Source organism: Dendrobium catenatum, unplaced genomic scaffold, assembly GCF_001605985.2.
Source record: "Dendrobium catenatum unplaced genomic scaffold, ASM160598v2 fragScaff_scaffold_390, whole genome shotgun sequence".
Classification (NCBI taxonomy): Eukaryota; Viridiplantae; Streptophyta; class Magnoliopsida; order Asparagales; family Orchidaceae; genus Dendrobium; species Dendrobium catenatum.
In genome coordinates, this window is record NW_021318852.1 from 8,318,652 (window position 1) to 8,324,268 (window position 5,617).

Consider the following 5,617-nt stretch of genomic DNA (forward strand, 5'->3'; position numbering starts at 1 on the left):
ATCTAAGAAAAAATTTTGAGTCCTTAAGGCACAAAAAGATGTATTTAAATATCTCAAAATGTGAGTTCGCAAGCCACCAAGTCTCATTTTTGGGTTTCAAAATTTTGGTTATAGGTGTTAGTGCCGACCTGAAGAAGGTGGCTTCTATAGTTGAATGACCTACTCCTAAATCCTTTTCAAATATTAGGAGCTTTATCGATTTGACAAACTTCTACTAGATATTCATCAAAGGTTTTAGTATTATTTTATCTCCTATAATAAATGTTCTAAAATAAAAGCAATTTTATTGGGGAGATGAACAATAAAGGAGTTTCGAGATAATTAAAATGGCATTATCCACAGTACCAGTTCTAGCATTGCCTGCTTTTGATAAACCATTTTTAATGGAAAATGATGCTTCTACCGGAGGCATTGGGGCTGTGTTAGCGCAAGAAAATAGGTTGATTGAGTTTTTCAGTGAAAAACTCTATGCTTCAAGGAATTTTTAGTCTGTGTATGAGATAGAGCTCTATACACTAATTAGAGCCTTAAAAAAATGGGAGCACTAGAGCCTTGAAAAAATGGGAGCACTATTTGTTAAATCAAGATTTTGTTCTCTAAAATGATAACAAAGCATTGTAATATATCAACACTTAGAAGACATAAATCAGATGCATGTACGATGGATTTTATTTCTGCAAAAATTTATATTTATTTTGAAGAATAAGAGTGGAGCTCAATATAGAGTTGCCGATGCCTTAAGCTGACTGTCAGCCCTTATCACTCTGCTACAATTTGATTTTGTTGGCTTAGAATGCTTGCAAGAGTTGTATCCAGAAGATGCAAACTTTGCTAAAATTTAGATGAAATGTGTTAACAAGGAACAAGTTAGAAACTATTCCATAATACATGGATTTTTGTTTAAAGGTAACTTATTATGTGTGCCAAAATCTTCATGGCGGCAACTTCTAATTTAGGAGATACACTGCGAAGGCCTATCGACTCACGTGGGACAAGACAATACCATTTTCAAATGATAGCTAAGTTTTTTTGGCTGCATTTAAGAAAGGATATAACCAGATTTGTGGAGAGATGTTCAGTGTGCCAAATTTCAAAAGAAGCAAACATAATACATGTTTATATCATCCCCTACCGGTCCCGAAATCCAATTGGAAGATCTAAGCCTTAATTTCGTACTTAGATTGCCACGAACCAAGCGTGGAAATGATTCAATCATGGTAGTCATGCATCACTTTTCTAAAATGGCCCACTTTATTGCATGCAAGAAGACCATTGATGCATTAAAAATCGCTCTATTTTTTTTTGGAGGTTGTCCAATTACATGGAGTACCACGTAGTCTCGCATCAGATAGGGTCGTGAAGTTCATAAGTCATTTATGGTGTGAGCTGTGGAAGCGACTAAGCACTCAACTTCAATTAAGCTCACTATATCATCTGCAGACCGATGGACAAACTAAAGTCGTTAACAGAACATTGAGCAATCTTCTTCGTTGTCTAGTGCATGAACACCCAAAATTATGGATGAAGTCCTTGGCCAAATTGAATTTGCATTTAATTCAATGTTTAACCAATCTATGAGATATTCATCAAAGGTTTTAGTTTTATTTTATCTCCTATAATAAAAGTTCTAAAATAAAAGCAATTTTATTGGGGAGATGAACAATAAAGGAGTTTCGAGATAATTAAAATGGCATTATCCACAGTACCAGTTCTAGCATTGCCTGCTTTTGATAAACCATTTTTAATGGAAAATGATGCTTCTACCGGAGGCATTGGGGCTGTGTTAGCGCAAGAAAATAGGCTGATTGAGTTTTTCAGTGAAAAACTCTATGCTTCAAGGCATTTTTAGTCAGTGTATGAGATAGAGCTCTATACAGTAATTAGAGCCTTAAAAAAATGGGAGCACTAGAGCCTTGAAAAAATGGGAGCACTATTTGTTAAATCAAGATTTTGTTCTATAAAATGATAAAAAAGCATTGTAATATATCAACACTTAGAAGACATAAATCAGATGCATGTACGATGGATTTTATTTATGCAAAAATTTATATTTATTTTGAAGCATAAGAGTGGAGCTCAATATAGAGTTGCCGATGCCTTAAGCTGACTGTCAGCCCTTATCACTCTGCTACAATTTGATTTTGTTGGCTTAGAATGCTTGCAAGAGTTGTATCCAGAAGCAAACTTTGCTAAAATTTGGATGAAATGTGTTAACAAGGAACAAGTTAGAAACTATTCCATAATACATGGATTTTTGTTTAAAGAAAACTTATTATGTGTGCCAAAATCTTCTTGGCGGCAACTTCTAATTTAGGAGATACACTGCGAAGGCCTATCGACTCACGTGGGAAAAGACAATACCATTTTCAAATGCAAGCTAAGTTTTTTGGGCTGCATTTAAGAAAGGATATAACCAGATTTGTGGAGAGATGTTCAGTGTGCCAAATTACAAAAGAAGCAAACATAATACATGTTTATATCATCCCCTACCGGTCCCAAAATGCAATTGGAAGATCTAAGCCTTAATTTCGTGCTTAGATTGCCACAAACCAAGCGTGGAAATGATTCTATCATGGTAGTCATGCATCACTTTTTAAAATGGCCCACTTTATTGCATGCAACAAGACCATTGATGCATTAAAAATTGCTCTATTTTTTTTGGAGGTTGTCCAATTACATGGAGTACCACGTAGCCTCGCATCAAATAGGGTCGTGAAGTTCATCAGTCATTTATGGTGCAAGCTGTGGAAGTGACTAAGCACTCAACTTCAATTAAGCTCACCCTATCATCTGTAGACCGATGGACAAATTGAAGTCGTTAACAGAACATTGAGCAATCTTCTTCGTTGTCTAGTGCATGAACACCCAAAATTATGGATGAAGCCCTTGGACAAATTGAATTTGCATTTAATTCAATGTTTAACTGATCTATGTGTATGTGCCCATTTAGTATTTTCTATACTAAAATGCCAAAAACTATTGTTGATATGGAAGTCATTCTAAACTGTAAAAGCAAGGATGCTTCGGCTTGGGTCGACTAATTCTTAGACATGCTTTCCAAGGGTCGTTTAAAATTACAAGACTCTAATGCCAAATATAAATTGGACACGGATGCTCACTAGAAAAAGAAAATTTTTAAGCCTGGAGATTTAGTCATGGTTTGCATGCGAAAAGATCAATTTCCTATGGGAACCTATTCTAAACTAAGCAGACGGAAGTTTGACCCATTTCCACTGACTCATTGTATTAATGAAGATGCTTATGTTATCGACCTGCTGGTTAAGTTCAACACCTCAAACAAATTCAACATTGCATATCTTTATTCATATTATCCTCCTGATGATGGTTTAGCTAATATCGAAGAGCCTAGCAGCGAATCTTTTATGGAAGGGGGTGTATGATGTGCATCATTTCGAAGAAAAACTAGAGGACTAGTTTACCTTGCACATATGTAGTTAGTTATAAGCAGTCCATCACCTATCTACTTTTAGAATGTTAGTACCACAGTTGCTTTTATATTTATAGTTAGTTATTTTAGAAACATTGGAGACCATTTAGAGTATATGTGCTGAAATCCTGGGAAGTAGGGGATACACAATTTTATTATCTAACAAGAAGAACTTACTGTTCCGTAACTCCTCTTGATTGCTTGCTTGTACTTTTCTATGCAGAATACTACATAAGAAACGATGAGTTGGACCTTAATTTTATTAAAGTAGAAGGCTCTTATATTGGCTCAACATGTATACTTGAAATAAAAAAGTGTCATTATCATCTTTATTAATTTGGGTAGGCTGTATAGCTGAAAAAAAAAGTATCAAATGTAAGAGACATGTCTTAAAAATAGAGCCTAAGAAGGGAAACTCACTTACATTATGCATTCATAACATAAATTCATATTATTATTTATTAATATATGTCAGGATTTTGCTCTTCTTAAAATAAATTTTAAATTAAACATTTTTTTTTTCTTTTTTTTTGGAAATTTTGGGGTTGTAGCCCGTATCATTTTTATAGAAAATCAAATACAAGTAAGTAAAAGAAAAGCCATCCCAAATGAAAGCTAGAACAAATTATCTAAGAGGGAAGGCAATTAACTAACAACATTAACCCAAAAAATAATAGCCAAATAGGAGAAGATGAAAACAACTTGTAAGAATAATCCAAAAAGGCTAAAATAGCAAAAGAAGGACTCAGATTGCATTCTGAATGAAGGCCCAATTAAAACTTCATCATAGATGATGCAAACAACCTTGGTTACCAGCACGACCATCCTAGGGGAAGATAGTGTGAGCAGTAGACATCATAGTCCTTTCCAAAAAAACCCACCAAGTAAATACCCCTGGTTGCCAGCATGGCCATCCAGGGGAAAAAATGTTGTATAATTCATCGAACAAACCAACAGAGCAGCTCCAACCATAGCAAAAAATTCTCCTGCAAAACATCCCAGGCTCACAGAAATATACAGAAATCCAGAAGGAAATCGGCAAGAGAGCAAAAGGTAGCCCATACCAATCGAGCTCAAAGAAGAAACTGCTTGAATCTAAAACCATGCTTCCCATTTTAGATTTGAATAAAATAGCTTTTTTAATTATCTTGGTAGTAGAGGTTTGGCACTCAATGGCATTACCAAATATTTTATCATTCCTAGCTCTCAATATGAAGTAGATGGTATCACTAATCAAAAGATAGTAGAAACATTAAAGTTCCCTATGAACATTAAGCTCCTCAATAAAATTAAAAGTTTGGAGTAGGTTTGGTCTCATGAGAAAAAAACCATCACATGGGATTAAAGGCTTAAGGATGCAAAAAGAGTAATTGCATTAAAAAAAAAGACGTGAGTGAGATTCAGAGGAAGAATAACAAAGTTGGCATGTAGTGTCAACCAATAAACCATGATAAGCAAGGGTCATAGTCATCTTTAAACTAGATTTAAAGGCTAACCAAGCATAAGAGGCAAATCTAAGAGCATACCCCTTGTGCCAAAGAAATGAATTCCATATGACCTTAGGATGATGGGAAAAATACTACTTAGCAAAGGTTCTAGCATTTGGGTTGTCCAACCCCATCCATAGAGAACTAGTTTCCAATATAGCTATAGGAACCGCCTAAATAGCAAGGACAAGGTCATTAGGGGGGAAGGAGTTAAGGACTAAGCCCCATTTTGTATAAAGCTACTAACTTGCGATAGAGAGGCATTCAAAGAGTGTGGTTCTAAGGATAGAGAATCCCTTAAATCCATAATTGACAAACCACTACACCGGGGATCCCATAGGAAGGATAAAGAGCTATTGGCATCGACTTCGAGTGTGATGCTTTGCTTGATTTTAATGGCCATGGAACATAGAAACTTCCCATACACTGAGACACGCATAGAGTGCTTCAACCAAAGAGATGATAATTCCCTTTCCACCAGGTAAACAACAGGTTATTAGAATGAACAAGTCTCCTGATAATAGAACAATCATAAGTATGATAAAGAGAGTAAATGGTAGGTAGACCGATTCCCCCACAATCCTTAAGCAAACAGGTGTCTTTCCAGGCCACAAATGGAGCTTCTTTTCAAAAATGTCACAGGAAAAAGAAATATGTAGCAAGCTTTATTAATTATCTTACA